The sequence below is a fragment of the Oryctolagus cuniculus genome, chromosome 19 (assembly GCF_051225735.1).
Source record: "Oryctolagus cuniculus isolate XC-2025 breed Fujian yellow rabbit chromosome 19, ASM5122573v1, whole genome shotgun sequence".
NCBI lineage: Eukaryota > Metazoa > Chordata > Mammalia > Lagomorpha > Leporidae > Oryctolagus > Oryctolagus cuniculus.
In genome coordinates this window covers 47,551,703-47,575,036 of record NC_142885.1, presented here as the reverse complement: position 1 = coordinate 47,575,036, position 23,334 = coordinate 47,551,703, and the positions used below count along the sequence as shown (strand labels likewise).

General features: G+C 49.5%; 1 long non-coding RNA gene across 2 annotated transcripts in view; it reads left to right on the top strand.

The window, feature by feature from the left end:
• Positions 1-23,334, top strand: part of LOC149120569 (uncharacterized) — a 45,029-nt gene that overhangs the window by 2,228 nt on the left and 19,467 nt on the right. The window contains exons 1-2 of one of the 2 annotated variants that reach the window (XR_016226052.1): positions 6,031-6,389; positions 19,009-19,166. This is a non-coding gene — a long non-coding RNA (uncharacterized LOC149120569). Of the gene's footprint in view, positions 1-6,030; positions 6,390-19,008; positions 19,167-23,334 lie in introns of those variants that run through there. The other variant, XR_016226053.1, reaches the window with a different exon arrangement.

The window sequence follows — 23,334 nt, the reverse complement described above, 5'->3', positions numbered from 1 at the left end:
TGGGACACGACATGTGTGTGTGTGTGTGATTCCCTCCTTGCTGACCATGGTTAACAGAAGTACAATGCTGATTGCACAGAAAAAGGCAGAACAGGCCAGTGTCCTGGGAGAGCAAGGTGGACAGCCAAGGCCCTTGGGGATTTTGGTCCAGGCTGTGAATTATCACTTGCGGTTCCACCTGTGCAGTCAGGAGGCCAACGTGAAGCCTTCATCTAGCTTCAGGCTATGGGGCAGAGGCTCATCTATGGCCTCCTGCAAGCAGGAACTGACACTGCAGTGGCTCTCAGTCTGCCCCTCTCAGAAGCATTTTACTGGGGAGCACATGTGGGCCCCGTTTGCTCCTTGGCAAGGACTCACATGGCTCACAGGCTTCTGGAATGAGGTGTTGCTGTTTGCAGCAGAGAACAGGCTGCTGGATGCCGCAGGGGCACGGGGGAGTCCATGGTACTGGGCATCATTAGGTGCCCTCTCCCACCAACTCTCTATGGTAGATACTGGTATTTCAATCCCCGTTTGGTAGAAATAGTTGGAAAGACTGTTCTTGCTTAAAGATACAAGAGAGAGAATAATCCAGTGCTATGCACTGTCCTTTATTTTAAAAGATTTATTTTATTTATTTGAAAGCCAGAGTTACAGAGAGCGGTAGAGACAGAGAGAGAGAGATTGTCCATCTCCTAGTTCACTCCCCAGAATGCTGCAATGGCTGGAGATGCACTGATCCGAAGCCAGGAGCTTCTTCCTGGTCTCCCAGGGAGGTACAGGGGCCCAAGGACTTGGGCCATCCTCCACTGCTATCCCAGGCCATAGCAGAGAGCTGGATTGGAAGAGGAGCAGCTGGTACTTCAACTGGCACCCATATGGGATGTTGACACTTAAGGCCAGGACTTTAAATGCATTGCCACAGCACCGGCCCACGCTGTCCTTTATCTTGTAAGTTCTTCGAAAAAGATAATGAAAATAAACTTATTTTGGTGCAAAAAAATGGGAAATGCATGATAGATTTTTTTCATAAAATTCATTTTCCATGAACTTCCTGAAGATTCCTTGTACTCTGGATTAAAATAAAAGGTTAAAGATATTTTTGGAATGATTGGAGAAATTTAATGTATGCTGTACACGACCTGATGTTGCTGTATAATTACAATTATACTGAATGTGATTATGAAAGTGAAATTATATCAGAATGTTTTTGTTCTTAGGAAATATATGCAGGTGTAGTTATGGGTAAAAGAGCATCATGTCTGCATTTATTTGATATAATTCAGGAGACAAAAAGGCAGTGAATGTGAAGTAAAGTGAATGTTGAATTGTTTCAAAATAGTGACTGTAGATAAAGAGTTGATGGATGGCTATTTTTACTCTTTTTTATGTAATTTAAAAACTTTTTTCGTTTTATTTCAAGGGAGGGAGGGAGATAGGAAGGGTGAGGGAGGGAGGGAGAGGGAGGGAGGGAGAGGGAGAGAGAGAAAAAGGGAGAGAGGGAGGAATCCTCCATATTCTGGTTCATTCCCCAAATACCCACAACAGCTAGGGCTGGGCCAGGCCAAAGCCAGGAGCCTAGAACTGAATCCAGGTCTCGCATGTGAGTGACAGGAACCCAAGTACATGTGCCACCATCTGCTGCCTCCCAGGGTGTGCATTAGTAGGAAGAAGGGTTGGAATCACAGTGTCCAGGACTTGAACCAGGCATTCTGATGGGGGATGTGGGTGTCCCAGCTAATGGCTTAGCTGCTGCCTCTCAAATAAATAACCTTTAAAAAAATAATAAAAGTGATATTTATAAAAAAAAAACTTTCATAATATGGAAAAGGCTTAAGGTACTTAAAATGAGAATACAGATATATAAAACAAATTTAATTTTGTAAATTTATTCATTTATTTATTTTTGACAGGCAGAATTAGACAGTGAGAGAGGGAGAGACAGAGAGAAAGGTCTTCCTTCCATTGGTTCAGCCCCCAAATGGCTGCTATGGCCAGAGCTGTGCTGATCCGAAGCCAGGAGCCGGGTGCTTCCTCCTGGTCTCCCAGGTGGGTGCAGGGCCCAAGCACTTGGGCCATCCTCCATTGCCCTCCTGGGCCACAGCAGAGAGCTGGACTGGAAGAGGAGCAACCGGGACAGAATCCGGCACCCCAAACAGGACTAGAACCTGGGGTGCCGGCGCTTTAGGCAGCTTAGCCAAGTGAGCTGCAGCACCGGCCAATAAATTCAATTCAAAAATCAATCCAATTTTGTAAAAGAATAAACAATATTAAATAAGCACATAAAATGTTAAGTGTGCCTGTCTATGCACAGTTAGAATGCAGGATGAGGAAATATTTTTTTCCTATCCACTTATATTTTTTCAGATTTCTAAAAGGAACATACATAATTTGTAAGCTAAAATTTATCATTAAAATGCTTCCAACTGAGGCAGGCATTGTGGTGCAGCAGGTTAGGCTGCAGCTTGGGACACCCACATCCCACACTGGAGAGTCTGGATCAAGTCTCGGTTGCTCCATGCTGCAGATCTGGTTTCCTGCTCACGTGCACCACGGGAGGAGCAGGTGATGGCTCAAGTGCTTCTGTACCTGCCACCCACGTGGAGACCTGCAAGGAACTCTGGGCTCCTAACTTTGGCCTGGCCCAGCCCTGGCTGTTGCAGGCATTTGTGGAGTGAACCACTGGATGGAAGATTTCTCTCTCTTTTTTTCTGTCACTCAGCCTCTTACATAAATAAACAAATTTTTTAAATGCTTCAACTTGAATTTTCAAAAAGCTTTTACAAAGAAAACTCGGGGTCTGCTACCACCCTCCATCCGGGTACAGAACCCAGCCTCATAAAAGGTCAGAGGCGGACAGAAGCTGCGAGGTGCCTTTGTTTGAATGTCGGGCATTCCTAGACCTGAGATGACTGCGGCAGCAGCAACAGGTATCCAAGACAGTGCAAACCCGGGACACACACAGTCACTGACATCCCTTCTCCACAGATCAGAGACTCACCCCAGGTCAGGGGTCTGCCACTTCTCCCACCACGTGCCCAGATTTCACTCCACTCCCCCCAGCACGCAGACACTGCCTAAGCAGCCATCATCCTGTGAGGAAGACCCTCCCTGACACCACTCAGCGAGATTCCATCTCTTGAAGAGAAACAGCAGTCCTCTAACTCCTGGCTCTCACTCTGCCTGGGTTATTAAACCTTCAGAAAAGACAATGTCAAGTTGTTCAGCCCCACACAGACTGGCTGGCTTACAGGGAAAGAAGGACAGCAGGTTCCCTGTCCCCGGGAGTGCACAACCCAGGGAGAGATCAGCTAGCTAAGGGACGCTAGGAGCCTAATGAACTGATCTCATTGAGAACTCAGCCAGGTAATCAAAAGGAGAGGAGGAAGAATCTGCTGACTTCTTAACAGCAGGGGAGCTGGGGAAAGGAGTAGCACAGAGTTTCTGCTCCAGCAGGAACAGCACCAAACTACATGACGGGCTCCGAGAAGCAAAAATGCCCAGTAAACCAAATACATATTATGTAGATGGGGAAAGTATGAAACCAGGCTAAAAACATGGCTTGAAGCAAACCATGAGTGTCCTTGAGATAAAGCCCAGACTTCTCAGGGTACACAAGGCCAGTCCCACAGGTCCCGAGTTAAGGAGAAGGCACAAACTCTCCCTACCCTGTGATGAGTAGGCTGGGAAGTGCCAAGCCAGGGGATGAGGCATGACATTGAGAGGGTGCTGCAGCTTGCAGAGCAGGAGGGACCTGAGATCTGCACCAGGGCCATGAGAGTGGAAAGGGGAAGAACTGGCCCAGGTGAGATCAGCTCATATGGACATAGGACACGCCAGGCAGGTGGGGCCCAGGTGAGCTCAGCTCACACATGGACAGAGGACACGCCAGGCAGGAGGGGCCAAGGTGAGATCAACTCACATGGACACAGGACACAGCAGGCACATAGAGTGTGCAGAGACTTCCAAGACTAAGAAGATGGTAGCACCCTTGAGTCAAAACAGGAAATTCAGGAGGAAATGACAGAAAATTGAACAGAGGAGATAGTGAATTAAGCTCCCATTAAAAGCCAGGGGACCGGCTAACACCATGGCTCACTAGGCTAATCTTCGGCCTGCGGCACCGGCACCCTTGGTTCTAGTCTCAGTCAGGGCGCCAGATTTTCACAAAAAGTGAAAAGTAAGTTATTTTAATTTAATATAAGAGAAAAATGCAACAAAGAAGATTTAATTTTGTCAGTGTTTATTTGAAATAAAGTTAATTTGCATGTGTTAAATTGATGACAAATGAATTAGGAAGTTATTTTTGATAGGATAGAGGTTTACTAACTTAAAAACATTTTACTTCACTATACCTTCAGTAATGATCCCCTACAGTGCATTTACCTGTATTTTAGAAAGGTAGTAACTAACTGCGGCCAGTGTCGCAAGTCACTTGGCTTATTCTAGCCTGTGATGCTGGAACCCTGGGTTCTAGTCCCAGTTGGGGCTCCTGATTCTGTCCCGGTTGCTACTCTTCCAGTCCAGCTCTCTGTTTTGGCCCAGGAAGGCAGTGGGAGGTGGCCGAAGTCCTTGGGCCCTGCACCCACGTGGGAGACCAAGAGAAGCACCTGGCTCCTGGCTTCGGATCGGCACGGTGACCCAACAGAAAGGGAGACCTTTCTCTGTATTTCTCTCTCTCTCTCTCTGTCCACTCTGCCTGTCAAAAAATTTCAAAAAGAGCCAGGGGACCTCAAACACTACTTTTCGGTATTAATCTTGCTTTGTGGAAGACAGGATTTGGCCTATTTCCAACATGATCCATACTTTAAAGGCAGGGCTAGACTGTGGAGGGCGGGGACTGGGAAGCAGAGCTGTGTTCGTTCCGTGGAGAACTCTGTAGATCACAGGTGTTTCAAGTCCTTGTGGGAGTGGATACGAAGTGTCTGAATACATAAATTCTAAAAATTTCATCATGTGCAAGTCAGAGATAATGCCACACAGAATGTTTGTAAGGAAGAAGAGAATGACTGGGTACGAAAATCTTTGCTAAGACCGAGCTAAACTCTTTTTCAAATTCTGGGTTAATAGTGTGGGTAATGCATGTAATACCAAATTCTAAAAACAAAAACAAAAAACTCTAATAGTTGGCCTTTGATGTGGTATTTTACTTATAGCTATATCTCCCTTTTTACATTTCTTTACTTTTCTTGAAGATCTTATTTATTTATTTATTTGACATTGAGAGTTAAACAGAGGAGATGAGAGGGAGGGAGGGAGGGAGATAGGGAGGGAGGGAGGGTGGAAAAGAGTGAGAGCGAGGGAGAGAGAGCAAGAGAGAGCAAGAGAGCGAGAGAGAGTGAGAGAAGTCTTCCATCTGCTGGTCCATTACCCAGTTGGCTCCATGGGCGGAGCTGGGAAGTGTCTGATGCCAGGAGCCAGGAGCCTCGTCGGGATCTCCTCCTGGGTGTAGAGGCACAAGGATTTGGGGCATCTTCCGCTGCCTTCGCAGACCACATTAGAGAGCTGCATTGGAAGTGGAGCAGCCGTACTCGAACCGGCGCCCATAAGGGATGCTGGCACTCTGGGCAGTGGCTTTACCTGCTACCTCACAGTGCCGACACTCTCCGAAGCCGTTCGGCATGGGATCCAGCTATCTGCTAACACGCCTGGGAAAGCAGAGGGAGACGGCCCAAGGACTGAGGCCCCTGAACCCAGAATGGAGCGCCAGCTAAAGTCCCTGGCTTCTGCTTCAGTCCCTGGCTTCTGTCCCAGTCCCGGCTTTTGTAGCCACCTCAGAGGTGAACCCCCAGATGGACGATCAGAGAGTAGGTGCTGGCGATGCCCCCTGCACTGCTTCTCTCCCCAAGTGGCTGCAACGAACGGCCAGCGCTGGGCCAGGCAGGAGGCAGGAGGCAGGAGGCAGGAGCTCCACTGAGGACTCCCACGAGGCAGGGAGGTGGGGTCCAGAGAACCTGGGCCATCAGCGTCTGCGTCCCTGGTCACAGCCTGGAGAGGCGGGACTGGAAGCGGCCCTGGGGCTTCAGAGGCTGGATGCAGCAGTGTGCAGGTGCGTCCTCTGGTGCCATGGTGACGGCCCGTGGGGAGTGCGCCTGCGCCTGGCGCTGTGCCCCGGAAGTGCACCCGGACGCCCTGCGCTGACTGGTTCGGGTTCTCCACTCAGTGTCAGCGCTGAGTGTCTGCTCTTGCCCCGGAGCCTGCACAAGCCGGGTGGAGAGGAGCCATTTTCGACGCTGCTGGCCAAGCCTGAGGGAGACCCAGCGGCTCCAGGCTCAGGCCGGGATCAGCAGAGGCTGTGTGTCTGAGGCTTCTGCGCCGTTTCCCAGGCGCATTTCTCCTCTTTGGCCCCTTCCGGAAGCCACGGCCTTCGCTGACCTCTGTCCCAACAGCAGACCGGACCCCCCTTGGAGGTGAGTGACGCGCGGCTGTTGGGGTTTCCCGCTAGGGGTCTGTCTGCCGGCGTGCCTGTTGCTCTTGGGTCCCGAAGGCGCGGGTGGGGTCGCGGTCGTGCTGTGTGGACGGTCTGGATGGGTCCCCAGGGTGCGAGCAGCTGTGCGGGAGCAGAGGTGGCTCGGTCTCCTCCCGGAACGGCCCCGCGTTCCCGTCTGTTTGCTTTTGGAGGGCCCAGCCGCCCTGCTCTAGGCGTCAGAGACTGTTGATGGGAGGAAGGAGAGCGAAAGTGCGTGTCTGTTTCCTGGTCTAGGAGGCCAGTTTCGGGTTCCTCGCGTTGTTTGTGACGTTCGCGCTCTGTGGGTTTTTTCATGAAAGAGCCTCGTCAGGCCGAGGTGTACGTTCCGTTCCTGATGTGATGATTTGTGTTTTCGTATCGCAAACGTCATGGAAGTTTTTGTGAACTAGGTTTTCTGTGTCTATCGGGATAGTTTGTGGGCTTCCCCATGTGTGTTCTGTTCCGGGAGTGATTGATTTTGTAGGGTAGCCACCCTTGCATTTCCGGAGTAACTGTCGGTTGCGCACAGTGTGCTAAGCTTTGGTTGTGCTTCTGGATGGCGTCTGGTACTATTTTGTTGAGGCATGTGACACATTCATGACGGATATGTGTGTGCCATTTTCCTTATGATGTGCTTGTGTTGGATGTTGGGATAAGGCTGGTCTGATGGAATGAAATGGAAGGCTTTTCCTCTTCATCACCTTGTTGCAAGGGTTGTGCATCACGGATTTTCATTCTCTTTTCCATATGAGTTCTCACCGGTGGAGCCATCTGGTCCCGGACTTTTTTCGTATATTTTTGTTTGTTTGTTTTGATTTCCCTGCTACTACAGTCTCTTTGCAAATTAGAAGTGTATTCAGAGTTTCTTGTTTCACTGTATTCAGTTTTAGTGGTTTGCATCTTTCTGTGAGTCAATCCACTCTATCTAGGTTGACCAAATCCTTGTGCAGTGGTTTTTCCATAGTGTTTTTGGATTATTATTTTAACAAGGTTGGTAGTGACGTCCTCTCTGTCGTTTCTGTTGTCAAGTCACTTGAGTCTGTTCTCCTTTTTCCCCCTGTTTCCTGTGAATAAATGTTTAGTCAGGTTGACTGAGATTCCAAGCACTGTAGTTTGGTCTCACTGAATGTCTGTTGTGATATTTTCTATGCCGTTGGGTGGATTTGTGTTTGAATCTTTTTCCTCCTTCCAGTTTCTTAAGATGTCCTTTGCTGTTCTAGTGTTTGAAGGTAAAATTGGGTTCATGGATCTGATGTCTGTATTCTGTGTAACAATCCAGTTTCCCATGTGAAATTAGTCCTGTCAAAATGGAAAGCTGTATGGATGTACCCACTACTGGGAACATATTGAAGGAAAAGACGTCATTGTGTAGAGAAAGAGGATTTCACAGGCCCTTGCTTATTGCAGTAGGATGCACAATTGTCAGGTTATGCAGTATGCATATGCGTGGATGGTATCTATTCCCATAATGTCTTTATTCAGTGTTCAGGGGATTGGCATGTTGGCTGATTGCATATCTTTACTAGTGTGAAGTAAGCTGTAGTAAATATGGGGTCAGGGATAACTTTTTTTGTATGCTGATTTCATTTCTTTTGGGTATATTTCCAGGGGTGGAATGGCTGGCTCATACAGTACGTCTGCATTCAAATTTCTGACTTATCTCCATACTGTCTTCCACAGTGGCGATACCAGTTTATAATCTGACCAGCAGTGGATGAGGGTGCCTCTTCCCTCCCCCCCACATCCTTAAGGCTGTTGTAGTATCAATTTGCATTTCCCTGATGGCTAGTGATCCTGAGCATTTCTGCATGTTTTTGTTGGCCATTGAGAGTTCCTTCCTTGAAATATTTAGCCTGTTGACGTCCCTTGCCCATTTATGAGTGGGTGGTTTGTTTTGCTAGTGATGAGTTTCTTGAAAGTTGCATGCTTTGCAACTATTAGTTTACCTCTTCACTTTGCTGAGTGTCTCTTTGGCAGTGCAGAAGCTGCTCAATTTGTTTGTTTGTTTGTTTTGGTGTCCTGTTCTATTTCATTCTTTAATGTTTTTTGATTTCCAGATATTGAACTTCCTTGGTTAAATTGATTCCAAGCTATTTTCTTTTCTTTGTAACTATGTGAACGGAATTGGTCTCTGAAGTTCTTTCTCAGGCATGACTTGTCTGTTTATACAAATAGCCTGTTGGTGATCTCTCCTGCCACTTTACCACACTCTACTCTGAGTTTCGATAGTCTCTTAGTGGAGTCTTTTGTCTCCGTGTGTACACATTCCTTCCAGGGAGATGAGCTGTTACACTGCACCGCATTTCAGGACCAGGTTTGTCTAGTGATTTAACCCTATACTTATAATTCAGTGGCAACAAGTCATCCTTTGTAGACTTATGAAGATGTCAGTTCTCACTCTTGCTTAAATAGTCCCAGATTCAGAAATTCTACTGTTTGTTTAAGCTTTCCTACAAATGTCCTGTCATCCACGTGTGCGAGGGTGTGGACACATGCAGACACATGCACATATGTAGCCACCCCCCCCACACTCCTGGATGTCATTTTTCTTCAACAAGAAGTGCTGACTCCATGCCAGCATAATTGAAGATTCATGCAGGTTTTGATTGGGCCGAGCTTCTTGGGCTGCGTCTTTTCCCACGGATGCTGGAGCTCAGGCCGGGTGCAGGGAGAAGCCGGCAACCACAGGCAGAGCTGAGTGGTCCCTGCATCGTCATCCAGTGCTACTCGGTGTTAAGATGCTGACACTACTTTTCTCAGGGGGAGAATGAATGACGTGTGCCCCACAGTAGACTTCTGTTTCTCCTGTTCCTTCTGGCAGCACGACCCTCTGTGGGATTTTGAGAAGGTGCTTTCTTCATTCTGTCTGTTAGCACAGAAACAAACAGGAAGGGCATCCTACAAGGCAGGGTCTGGTCTTGAATCTGGTACCTGAGCTGTGTAGCTTTCCATGACACTGCAGCCACAGAGACTGCTCACTGGCCTGCCCGCTGCTGTGTGCTGTGTGTTAGCCATAAAGGCTTTGGTTGTTTGTCATCAGGTGGTCCCTGAGTGTGGCACTCCCTGTATCTTTCACACATCATGTAAGGCACAAGTTTCCTACAACATAAGCAGAGTGTTCGGTGTCTGAGTGTCCTCATGCTGGCCTCCCAGGGTTGTGTGTGTGAGAACTGGAGCGTGATTGACATTCTGTCCTTGTGCCCGGGTGGGTCATAGACCAGGCAGCAGTTTCCATACCTCTTCTCATACACTGTTCCTGCTGCACGTGTGTGTGGTGGACAGCCCAGCCCCTTACACTGCTCAGATTCCTCAGGGTTTGCTTTCCCTCTCCTGGATGTTGCTGTTGCTGGATTGTCTGCTAGTGACCAGCTGCCTGACTTAGCTTGAGCCATTTGACTGCTGGAGGCTTAATGCGCTCCTGATACTCACTGGGATCTAGTCTTCCCCTCATGCAGTAATTCCAGAATGAGTAATTCCCCAGAGTGTCTGAAGAGTGAGTGCCATGTCACCACTGCTGTGAGTGGGGACAAGAGCTGAGGTATGCTGCCCTGGTCTGCTGGTGTCTGGGAGACATCATAGATATTCAGGTCATATTGATCTGTATATCTGTCTATCTGTCTCTCTCTGTCTGTCTGTCCTCTCTCTATCTATCATCTATTTTACAAAGAATTGCATTTATTTAATTTAAAGGCTGAGTTACAAAGAGAGGGGAAAGACAGATAAAGAGATCTTCCATCTTCTGGTTCACTCCCCAAATGGCTGTAATGGCCAGGGCTTGACCAGGTTGAAGCCAGGGACCTGGAACTCCATCCAGGTTTCCCGTGTGGTGCAGGGGCCCAAGCATGTAGGCCATCCTCTCCTGCTTTCCCATGTGCATTAGCAGGGAGCTAGATTGGCAGAGGAGTAGCCAGGACTTGAACTGGTAGCCATATGGGATGCCTGTACTGCAGGCAACAGCTTTACCCACTACGCCACAGGGCCGGCCCCTAGAACTCTTTTTTTTTTTTTAATATTTATTTTATTTATTTGAAAGGCAGAGTGAGAGAGTGAGAGAGAAATATTTCATCTGCTGGTTCACTCTCCAGAGGGTCACGTCGGCCAGAACTGAACCAAACTGAAGCCAGGAGCCAGCCGCTTCTTCTGGGTCTCCCACATGGGTGGCAGGGACCCAAGCACTTGGGCCATCCTTTGCTGCTTTGCCAGGCAATCAGCAGGGAGCTGAATCAGAAGTGGAACAGCTGGGACTCGAATGGGTGCCTATATGACATACTGACGTCACTGGTGGAGGCTTAGCCTGCCATGCCACAGCGCAGGCCTCCACCTTTCTTGAACATTTTAAAATCGTTTTCCTCTACTCAGTTTCTTAGCCTACACTCAGAGGCTCCCTGCCCACATTTCTCCCTCTGTTCTCCCATGGTGCCCAATGTGCTTCAGGGACTGTGATCTGTGTCCTCATGTGGCTGAGGATGTGGTGCCGAAGCTGTAGAGGGGCAGGTGCAGCATGTCCTGGTCAAGCAGAGGGACAGGGCGGGCTGTCCAGGGAGGGGTTAGGCGCTCCGCTCCCCTTCCCCACCATTACTGCCTCTGCCTGTTCGGGTGTCTGTCCTTTGCCATCAGCTGTTCATCTTTTGCTGGGTGAGCCCACAGTGAGTGCCTCCCACTGCTGGTGATGCCTGTGCCCTGGAGACTGCAGGATGAGTTGGACCCACCTCTGTGCCACTAGGCTCCATGGCCTCTGCACTCACTGCTTGCTGGGCTCCACTCATTCCTGGCTGTCCTCTGTGCATGTCCAGTTCTTTCTTCTCTGCAGCCCAGGCCATGTGTCCCCTCCTGAATGCTTAGCTTCCCCATCCAGCGGAATGAATTCCACCTCTCCAACCTCACATGGTCTGCTTGTCCTCTGTTGCAGAGATGCTCACCTCACTTGGCAACAGTTGAACGTATGTGCACCACGTTTACATGCCAGTCGCCACACCAGGCATGTACTTAGTACATAAACACTGCTGGGGGACTACCGGCGGGGTGTAGGAGTCAGACCTGCTCACCTAATGGAATGGAGCTCTTGTTATACATCCTATGTTTTCCTGCTCCACACCACTTGCCACAGTGAGTGGATTTCTGGATGTGTCTCCTAGAAGGACCTGGAAACTCCTGAGTGACTAAGAGCCCTCCAGCCTGGTGGCCCACTGTGTGCCAGATGGCAGTGGCTTTCTTCCCAGGGTCATGATGGAGAAATTTGATCTCAAGAGAAAGTGGAAGGCCTTTAGGCGCACACTGTGGGGCTTGCTAAGTTCCGCTGGTTGGGAGTACAGATGGGACCTAAGTGAGCAGGGCAGAAGGGCAGGAGAAAGCAGGATGCCTGGCCCTGCAGCTCGGAGACCACTGGCTGCCAGATTCCCAGGCGGTTATCCTGGGATCTCAGTGTACCACACTCACGAAAAGAATTATACTTGAAAGAATGGCACCGTTTCACAGGCTTGCGGTCAGGGTTGGACCACAGAGTGCTGGATGCTGTGTGGACTTGGTGACCTCCCTAAGATGGGATGGGGAGCAGAGCCCATGCAGAAGTCAGGGGGAAAATATATACACCGATCTTAGCAGGTACCTGCTCAGGGGAGCATGCACAGACACCAGCTGCCTGGCTCGTGGTGTTTCGGTGACAGCACTTAGCACTGAGCCCACGTTTGCCACCTGTTCCTCCCCTTCCTTTGGGGTTCTGGTTGGCAGGTGCCTCCTGCAGGTCAGCTACAGTCAGGGTTGATGTTCCTCGTACCTCCCTTCTCTGCCACACACCACCTCTTCTCATTCCTCCTGCCCCTAGGGCTGTGTGGCCTCAGCCCCAGAGTTCATCTCTCCAGTGAAGCATTTTTGAGGAAGGAAAAGCCCTCTGGACAGGCGAGGAGAGTGCTGTAGCTGGTTGTAACATGTAGCCCTCCGCCCCACTAGTTATGGATTCCTGATAGGCTAGATGGGCAGCCACCAAGTCTGGGACCCAGCAGTTCAAGCCACTGGGCAATGAGTCTTCCTTTAGTTCTGGGCCCCCAGATGTGGGCAGTGAATTCAGCAGGCAGTTACTGTCCCCGTTCTCTATGATGCAGTGGTGGTGATACTTACACATTACTCAGATTCACGGGAGCCTCATCTCCATCTGGTCTATGTTGGGGGCTTCCACTGTACGTGTCTGTTTCCTGGTCTAGGAGGCCAGTTTCGGGTTCCTCGTGTTGTTTCTGATGTTCGCGCTCTGTGGGCTTTTCATGAAAGAGCCTTGTCAGGCCGAGGTGTAGCTTCTGTTCCTGATGTGATGATTTGTATTTTAGTATTGCAAGAGACATGGACAATTTGTGAACTAGGTTTTCTGTGTTTATCGGGATAGTTTGTGGGCTTTCCCCATGTGTATTCTGTTCTGGGATAGATTGAATTTGTAGCATAGCCACCATTTCATTTCCAGAGTAACTGCCAGTTGTGCAGTGTGCTAAGCTTTGGTTGTGCTTTTGGATGGCATCTGGTAATATTTTGTTGAGGCATGTGACACATTCATGACGGATATGTGTGTGCCATTTTCCTTATGATGTGCTTGTGTTGGATGTTGGGATAAGGCTGGTCTGATGGAATGAAATGGAAGGCTTTTCCTCTTCATCTCCTGGTTTGGTAATCACGGATTTTAATTATTTTTCCTTGGGCATTCTCACTGGTGGAGCCATCTGGTCCTGGACTTTTCTTCATGTCTGTTTGGTTTGTTTGTTTTGGTTTCCCTGCTACTACAGTCTCTTTGCAAACTATAAGTATATTCAGAGTTTCTTGTTTCACTGTATCCAGTTTTAGTGGTTTGCATCTTTCTGTGAGTCAATGCACTCTATCTAGGTTGACCAAGTCCTTGTGCCGTGGTTGTTCCATAGTGTTTTTGGATCATTTTTTTTTGGAAGGTTGGTAGCGATGTCCTCCCTGTCATTTCTTTTGTCAAGTCACTTGAGTCTGTTTTCCTTTTTTCCCCTGTTTCCTGTGGATAAACGTTTTGTCAGGTTGACTGAGTTTTCAAGCACTGTAGTTTGGTCTCACTGAATGTCTGTTGTGGTATTTTCTATGCTGTTGGGTGGATTTCCGCTTGAATCTTTTTCCTCCTTCCAGTTTCTCAAGGTATACTTTGCTGTTCTAGTGTTTGAAGGTAAAATTGGGTTCATGGATCCGATGTCTGTATTCTGTGTAGCAATCCAGTTTCCCATGTGAAATTAGTCCTGTCAACATGGAAAACTGTATGGCTGTACCCACTACTGGGAACATATTGAAGGAAAAGAAGTCATTGTGTAGACAGAGAGGATTTCACAGGGCTATGCTTACTGCAGTAGGATGCACAGTAGCCAGGCTATGCAGTCCGTATATGCATGTCATGGTGTCCATAGCCCATAATGTCTTTATTCATTCTCCGGATGATGGGCTATTTGGCTGATTGAACATCGTTGCTACTATGCATTGAGCTGTAGTAAATATGCAGGCAGAGATCACTCTCTATGGTATGCTGATTTCATTTCCCTTGGGTCTATTTCCAGGGGTGGAATGGCTGGCTCATATGCTATGTCTGTATTCAGATTTCTGACTTACCTCCCTACTCTCTTCCACAGTGGCGATACCAGTTTACAATCTGACCAGCAGTGGATGAGGGTGCCTCTTCCCCCACATCCTCAAGGCCGTTGTAGTATCGATTTGCATTTCCCTGATGGCTGGTGATCCTGAGCATTTCTGCATGTGTTTGCTGGCCATTTAGATTTCCTTTCTTGAAATATTTTGCCTGCTGAAGTCCCTTGCCCATTTCTTGAGTGGGTGGTTTGTTTTTCTGGTGTTGAGTTTCTTGAAAGTTTCTGGCAGTTGATTCTTTATCAGTTGCATGCTTTGCAACTGTTAGTTTGCCTCTTCACTTTGCTGAGTGTCTCTTTGGCAGTGCAGAGGCTGCTCAATTTTTTATTGTTGTGTGTGTGTGTGTGTGTTGGTGCCCTCTTCTACTTCATTCTTTAATGTTTTGTGATTCTTAATATTGAACATCCTTGGTTAAATTGATTCCAAGCTATTTGCTTTATTTGTAGCTATGTGAACGGGATTGGTCTTTGAAGTCCTTTCTCAGCCATGCCATTGTCTGTGTATATAAATAGGCTGCTGATGTTCTCTCCTGCCACTTTACCACACTCTACTCTGAGTTTTGATAGTCTCTTAGTGGAGTCTTTTGGATCTCCTATATATATAGAATCATGTCATCTGCAAATAGGGATAGTTGCTTCGTGTTACCATCATGCCGACTCTGTTACCACCTCCTCTGAGGACAGGGCATCTTGGCTGTCAGAGGACTCACAGCCCTCCCTGTCCCGAGAGCTGCTGAAGGGCAAAGCTGGGCTTCACACTCAGGTCGGCGGACACCAGAGCTCCCGTGCTTGAGTGTTCCGTGTTGTTTTCTGCATGCCCTCCATGAAGTTCCCTTGTACACAGCCTCCACTTTGGAGTTCACTCTATCTCTGTTCAGAACCTCAGATAGGCAGGAGGAGGCCATTGCTAGGCAGACTCCTGGTTCCACGACTTCCCAGCTGCTTGGCTTTGGGCAAATTGCTGGAACTCTCTGTGCTGTAATCAGCTCTTTTTTTTTAACAAGCAGAGTTAGACAGTGAAAGAGAGAGAGAGACAGAGAGAAAGGTCTTCCTTTTTCCATTGGTTCACTCCCCAAGTCACCAATATGGCAGGCACATTATGTCAACCAAAGCCAGGAGCCAGGTGCTTCTTCCTGGTCTCTCATGCGTGTGCAGGGCCCAAGTATCTGGACCATCCTCCACTGCACTCCTGGGCCACAGCAGAGAGCTGGACTGGAAGAGGAGCAACCGGAACAGAATCCGGCCCCCGAACCGGGACTAGATCCCTCTATGCCAGCCCCGCAGGTGGAGTATTAGCCTAGTCAGCCATGGCGCCGACCTGTAATCGGCTCTTTTGTGACTTGGGATGGAGCGTCTCTGTTGGGAAGCTGCTCACTAGGCAGTTGCTCCAATTCCTGCCCTGCTTGCCTGGGGTGTTCCTGCTGGATGGTCCCTCCGGATGGTCCCTGCCTTGCCAAGTGAGCGCAGTAGTGGTGTGGAGAGGCAGAGCTCACCTAATTAGTGTAGGAGGGCTAGTTTTTCCTTAGCCTAGCCAAACTCTTTGTAGGCATCTGATTGCCTGCCAATGGGCATGGCTGCCACAGAGGTAATCCGCTGCCCCAGGGAATTCTATTCAGTTGGCTGAGACAAGCCTCGGACTAGGGGACACACAGTCCCTGTGATTTGCTGCCCCTGTCATCAGGAATCACTACTGCCCTGCTGTAGCGTGGGGCACCATGAGGGCATCTGCATTGGCTCAGCACCCACCTTTCTCTGTCAGGTGGGCCACAGGCCTTGGTGTGGTTGGTCTTGCATGTGGATGTGCAGGCTGGACCCACAGGCTTCTCCCTGCATGAAACCAGGTTAGGGGGACAGGGGCCTAGACTTAGAGAGCTGTTAGCGCAGCTTTATACAAATATGCATTTGTGTGTGTGTGTGTGTATGTTCGCACAGGCTCAAGGGGACTTCCCAAAGCTCATGGAGGAACAGAACTGAAAGTAATTTATTTTGGTGCCAGACGCTTTTGAAATCCATGCATGCTTTATTCATAATGTACATATCTCATGAACATTTTGAAGGTTCCTCATATGCACGCATTTCATTTTTTGGCATCAAAATAAACTTAGCCTTTAATTCTATTTTCTGTGAACTTCTTGAAGTATCCTTCTGTGTATTTCTTTATAAAAGCATGATAAAAGCTCATTGTAGAAAATTCAAAAAATACAAAACCATTTGAAACTACCCGTGATCTCCTGACTCAAAGCACACTAATATTGGTGTACAGATATATTTCATTTTTTTCTACTTGAGTACTTTTATGCGTTTGAAATTACATTGTACATTCAGTGTGGCATCCTGTTTTTTTTTCCCGTGGAACTTGTTTCCAACTGTTCTATTTATAAACTGAACACCGTGACTTGGTCCACGCTGTTGTCACTATTGTATGCTTCCCCGTGCCAGGTACTGTTCATGGCTGGAGGGGCAGAACTCTGGTGGCAACTAGTGCTAGAGTGTGCCTGCTGACTGCTGGGCCAGGGTCCCAAACTCTGCAGGGCTAGCTCATGCTCACATGGCCCTGGGGAGGGACTACTGACTTAGGACAAGGAGAGAGGGGTTTTTGAGGCACGGGAGGAATCACTAACACTGGCCAAGTGCTGTTCTAGTCTGGGTTGTGTTCTAAGCACTTGGCTTCTATTACCTTGTTGACCTGGCATGACAGCCCATCTTGCAGATGGCTAAACTGACAGACACGGAAGTTTGGTGGCTCACCTAGGACATGTAGGCAGGGCTGGTAGGTGAGCCCAGATGCCCTGTCCTAAAGCAGGTACTCGTTACCCTCACAGTGCCTGCCTCTCCAGGCAGGTGCTGGTTCTCAGTGGTGGGAGCTGGTGGCTTCCATTGATTGATTGGTAGGAGAATGAGTCCCTTGGATATAGTATACTACTTGTCAGTGCGTGGAAGGGTTGGGTGTATGTGTGTGTGGGGGGGAGACAAGGCCCACAGGAATGCAGCCCGTGAGTGGGACTGTGAAAGACAGGTGGGACCCCACTGTGGTGACAGTGGGTCTGGCCCTCTCCACAGAGGCAACAGGCTGTGCTGCTGGAGGAGAGCTGGCAGCATGTGGGGCTGGAGTGCCCTCCTGAGGCGTCTCAGTGTTTGTGCTCCTCCTGCTGCAGTGTGCTCGCTCAGGGCCTACCTGACCATCCTGCCCACCCCCTGCTGTGTGAACCTGGCAGCTGACACAGTGGCTGCTGTTTCAGACTGTGCTCTTAGAAACAGCTTGGAGAGAATGTTGGGAGGTGAGGTTTTGCAAGGCTTGGTGTCTTGTCTGACATGAGCTGTGCTTAGGAAGGGGGTGGCTGCTGGTGTAGCTCATGCACAGGCCGTGGAGGCAGTCAGCTTGCATTTCCTGTGTTCTTGGGGCCTTGGAACTGGCCCCAGTAAGCAGGCCCATTTGGCTCTCTGTCACCTGGCGTCTCTTACCCATTCCATCCTGAGTGGATTGACTGGCTCAAAAGCAAAAAAGTGGAGTTCATTAAAATCCACGTAACATGTTTGTAGACTTCTTGGGTCGCTGGAGGGTCTCGGTCCCATCTGTGGTGCGGGAGGGATGGCATAACTTCTGACTGGAGCTGGTACAGCACCCAGATCAGGTGTCCCGGGGTAGTTTGGACCTCAGGGCTGCGGTGCAGACTGGAGAGTAGGAACACACACAAGGCTTCAGTGATCTTTGTGGCTAGGGCGGTGCCATGCCTACCAAGGATAGCTGCTCTGAATGTCTGAAGTCCCCAGGTGCTGCAGCTACACAGGAGGCAGACCACAAAACCAGTGTGTGAAGGCGGTTTTGAGTGTGACATCTGTTAAGCTGTGCCACATACCGAGACCGTGCTGGACACAGCACAAGTCCAGAATCTTCCTCCTAGTAACCATCCCTGGCTTCTCCTCCTCCCCTCAAGTCTCTCTGGGAAGGTTTCCTGGTGCTGCATTCCTGGACGCTGGGCTCTGCAGTGCACTCCCCGGGAGCCATGACCAACCCACCCTTCATGTGATCGGTGTGTGTGTGTTGTTCTGCTGGCTGGCCAAACACTGGACCTCACTGCTCAGGGCTGTGCAGCATCTGTGCTTGCCCCTGTGAGCAGGAGGGCAGTGGGGCTGGTAGCTTCTCAGTGGAGCAGAGTTGGAAGGGGACCTTGTGGCGCAGCCATTGGAGGTTGTCAGTTTTCCCAGGTGTGCTGGCTGCAGAGAATACTGGGCCTTGGTTGGCTGTCTGACACCTCACTCCCAGTTGCTAATGAAGGAGGGATGGCTGCTTCCAGGCCACACTGGGTGTCCCCTGTGTCTCTTCCCATCCTTCCAGAGGGTGCCTTGCTCTCAGTGATGATGACCCCCGGCCCCATTCTCTGCAGAGGTCACCGTGGGCAGCTTCTGCACCAGCCCCAGATGCAGTGGCCTTCTCCCCATGCTGTCTGTGGACATATCTCGGCTCTGAGGATTTACCATTCTACACGGTGCTCCAGGCCCAAGGCCGCTTCCTCGCCGGCCCTGCCTTACGCTCTGCTCTTAGCTGTGTGTTTCTGATTCTGGATTTCTTTCTCTGAAGCGGTGTCCCTGCTTAACATGGGTCTGTTTCCCTCACAGCAGTACAATACAGAAATGTTCATGGTGGGGAAACTTAGCTTCACTTGCCAGAGCCACAGGCCTTCATTTCGTCCGCAGGTCCCACGGCTCCCCAGGAGGGATGGTGGCCTGGCGGGGGGCCCGTGCCCGAGCATGACGCATTCTCCCTCCTCTTTGTGCCTCATGGCCTCTTCTGATTCAGGACTTTTCCTGGAGTTTTTGCTCTCTTACATCTTGAATGCTTGTCGTCTTTGTTTTTGAGCGTGTGCCAGAATTTCCCAGCTGGGTTGGTGTCAGTCTCATTGTGCCTCTGCTCTGCTATCACCATCAACATCACTATTGTTGTTATCATTGCAGAGAAACTGTACTGTATGGCGACTTCCTGAGCTGGAAGCTGGAAGAAACCCTCACCCACTTTCCTCTGCAGCCTGGGCAGGCGGCCACCTTCACTGTCACCATGAAAGCGAGCCTGGACTTCTCCTGCCAGAAGGGTCTCCTGCTGGACCTGAGTGACGGTAAGGAGCTTCCTCATTTCTGAGAGCTCACCTGCTCCCAGGTGTGCATTGTAGTCAGCTCTCCATGGCGCCTGCCACCGGCCATGTGACTCGCCCATCAAAGATGTCACCCCGGCACTTTTTTAGCAGCGTGGCTTACTGCAGGCACATTAAAGAGACAATTTCTCAATTCCCACTCTTGACTTTCTTGTCCAGATTAGCAAGGTGGTCATCCTAAGGGAGTGGAATTCTGTGATTTTTCCCCCCAAGTGGCAATGATGGATTCTCCCATCTGGTGATGGCAGTAAGGAGATAGAGCCAAGGGCAATGGGAATTGTATCTGCTGCAGCACCAGGTCTGGCCGTGTGGGGACATGAGTTCACGGGTTAGCTGTGTCAGGTGGTCACATGCTCTTCTAGAGGTGTTGGGGGTGTGTTAGTCAGCTCAGGCTGCTGTAACAAATCCGACACCTGGCCTGGCCCGACCACATGCATTGATTTACTGATGGTTCTCAGCATTGCAAGTCTGACCCAGGTGGTCACATGGTTGGGTTCCTGGTGAGGGCGGCCATCTTCTTGCTGTGTTCTCATGGGTTGGAGACAGACTAGCTCTCTTGTATTTCTTCCCCTGCCTGTTTTTTTTGTTTGTTTTTTAAGATTTACTTATTTACATGAAGGGCAGTTATGGGTGTGGGGTGAGTAGACACAGACAGGACGCGTGTGCACACACATACAGACACACACACAGAGGGAGAGAAGAAAAATCTTGCATCTGCTGGTGCACTCCCCAAATAGCCACAATGGCTGGGACTGTGCCTGGCAGAAGTCAGGAACCTGGAACACCATCTAGGTTTCCAGTGTGTGTGTCAGGGGCCTAAGCTTGGGCCATCTCCTGCTCCTTTTCCAGGCATGTTAGCAGAGAACTGGATTAGAAGTGGAGTATTCAAGACTTGAACCAGTGCTCACATGGGGTGCTGGGGACATAGGCGGTGAATTAACCCCCTGTGCTGTAACACTAGCCCCAGTAAGAACATTTCAATACTGTGTTTTAAGGACTTTGGAGTCTTCATATACAGTACGTGACTTTCGTCTCCATGAACATGCTGCAAATGACTACCCTCCTGTGGGTGTTTTGGGTCCGGTATTCCTGGGTGCGCTGCAGCTGCCATTCCTTGTCTGTTCACCTGCCAAGGGGCATTCATGTGTTTCCATTGTCTTGACTGTGGTGAGCAGTGCTGCAGTGGACATGTGATTGCAGACATGGCTCTTCCATATACACATATGTATTCATGTATACACCATATGCACACATTATATTCACAGGTACATATCACATGCATGTACAGAAACATATCACACATATACATGTCCCATATTCCACACGCATGTACACACACACATTACATGCATGTACATATACACCTTACATGCACATGTACATAAATCTGGATGTGGGATGGTGGGGTCATGGGAGAGTTTGAGTTGTTTTTAGCTTTTTTGAACCCCCCATGCTTTTTTTCAACATGCTGCACTGACTGACCTTCCCTTGAGAAGTGTGCTAGATCCTTCTTTCTGCACCTGTGGCCTGGGTCTTTTGGTAATAGCCAGTCTGGTGGAGTGACATGCCATCTTATATGGTTTTATTTTTGTTTATCTATCTTGAAGATTTATATGTTTATTTGAAAGTTAGAGTTGGAAGAGAGAGGGAGGGACAGAGAGAGGGCTCTTTCATCTGCTGGTTTGCTCCCCAGATGGCTGCAATGGCCAGAGCTGTGCCAGGCCAAAGCCAGGAGCCAGGAGCTCCTGGATGCAGGGGCCCATACATGTGGGCTGTCCTCCACTGCTTTTCCCAGGTCATTAGCAGAGAGCTGGATTGGAAGTGAAGTGAGTGGGACAAAAACCAGTGCCTGTGTGGGATGTCAGTGTCTCAGGTGGCAGCTTACCCACCGTGTCACAACACTGGCCTCTCTGTTGTGATTTTAATTTGCATTTCTCTGATAATTGGTGATGGTTACTTGTATGTCTTCTTTCGAGAAATGTCCATTCGGGGGCTGTTTGTTTTCTTGTTACTGATTCATTTGAGTTCTTTGTATTAAGATACTAGCCCCTCAGCTGATAAATGATTTCAAGTATCCTCTCTCAGTGTGTGAGTTGGTTCTCTACTGAGAGAACTGTAGCTTGTTTCCTTTGCTTGTGGAAGGATTTTCTTGTATGCAATCTCATATGTTAATTTTTGCTTTTGTCTCCCATACCTTTGGGGTCACATCCAAGAAATTACTGCTCAGACCAATGGCATGGACCTTCCCCTCTGCTTTTCTCTAGTCATTTTAGAGTTTTGGGTCTTATGATTAAGAATTTATTTATTTACTTCTTGGGATATGATTGTATGTATGTGTAAATGTATACCTATAAAGATATCAAGTCTCTAGCACAAACCACTATCACAGGCATTTAGTTTTAATTTGTTTCATCTTATTTGAAAGGCAAAGGAGTCTGAGAGAGAGAGAGAAGAGGGATCTCCCATTTTCTAGGTAACTCCCAGAATGCCCAAAATGGCCCAAGGGCTGAAACTAGGAATCAGGAACTCAATCCAGGTCTCTGACATTGGTGGCAAGAACCCAGTTATTTGAGCCATCACCATTGCTTCCCAGGGACTGCCCTGGCAGGAACCTGTAGTCAGTTGCCCGAGCGCTGATGTGTGACATGGGTGTCCTAAGCATTAGGCCAGATGCTATCCTATAGGTGTGTGGCACAAGGACCCTGTCTCATTCTGTCCTGTGTTCCCAGTGTTTTGGCTGTCACAGGCAAAGGCTTTGTGTCTTGTGGCATGGATCATGAACGGGGCCTCTTTCTCCTGCTCCTCCCCTGAGTGTGTGGCTTCTGAGTTGTGTTTCTGTTCTATCCTCTTTTTTTTTTTTTTTTTGAGAAGCAGAGTTAGACAGTGAGAGAGAGACAGAGAGAAGGGTCCTCCCTCCATTGGTTCACCCCCTAAATGGCCGCTCTGGCCGGTGAACTGCGCAGATCTGAGTCCAGGAGCCAGGCGCCTCCCCCTAGTCTCCCATGCGGATGCAGGTTCCAAGCACTTGGGCCATCCTCCACTGCCCTCCCAGGCCACAGCAGAGAGCAGGACTGGAAAAGGAGCAACCGGGACAGAATCTGGCACCCCAACTGGGACCAGAACCCAGGATACCAGCGCCACAAGTGGAGGATTAGCCTGGTGAGCCACGGTGCCGGCTCCTGTTCTTTCTTGTGAGCATATTCCCCTCAGAATTGCCCCCAGCTTCTCTGGGGAGTTGTTGAAGTTTTCACAGCTCTGATCGCGCGTCTGTGGCTCAGCTCCCTGCATGGCCGTTTCATCTGTTTTCCTGTAACAGGGAGCTTGTTGGGGTCTCTCCTGCTACTCCATGTTGGGCAGCTCGGGCTGCTGGAACAGATCACCACAGGACGAGTGTCTCAGGCAGCAGAAATTGCTTTCTCACATCTGGAGACTGGGAAGGCCGAGACCACAGTGCTGGAAGAGTGGGTTTCCCACTTGGTGTCTCTTCACTTGGAGGAGGCCGAGGGAAACTCTGGTGTTTCTACCTCTTCTTATCATGGGGAGACCCCATCCTCCTGCACAGAAAAAGGCAGAACAGGCCAGTGTCATGGGAGAGCAAGATGGACAGCCAAGGCCCTTGGGGATTTTGGTCCAGGCTGTGAATTATCACTTGCGGTTCCACCTTTGCAGTCAGGAGGCCACCGTGAAGCCCTCGTCTAGGGACAGCGTCTGGCTCAGGGGCAGAGGCTCATCTGTGGCCTCCTGCCAGCAGGAACTGACCCTGCAGTGGCTCTCAGTCTGCCCCTCTCAGAAGCATTTTACTGGGGAGCACATGTGGGCCCCGTTTGCTCCTTGGGAAGAACTCACACGGCTCACAGGCTTCTGGAATGAGGTGTTGCTGTTTGCAGCAGAGAACAGGCTGCTGGATACCACAAGGGCACGGCGGAGTCCATGGTGCTGGGCGTCCTTAGGTGTAGGAGGCTGTGCTGGGCTCTTTCTTCCTGTGATTCCTGTTGACTCTCCCAACAAAAAGTGCAGCAGAGAGCAGGCTGCTGTATGCTGTGGGGCACAGCAGGAATCCATGGTGCTGGACGTCATTATGTGCCCTCTCCCACCAACAAGTGCAACAGAGAGCAGGCTGCTGGATGCCGTG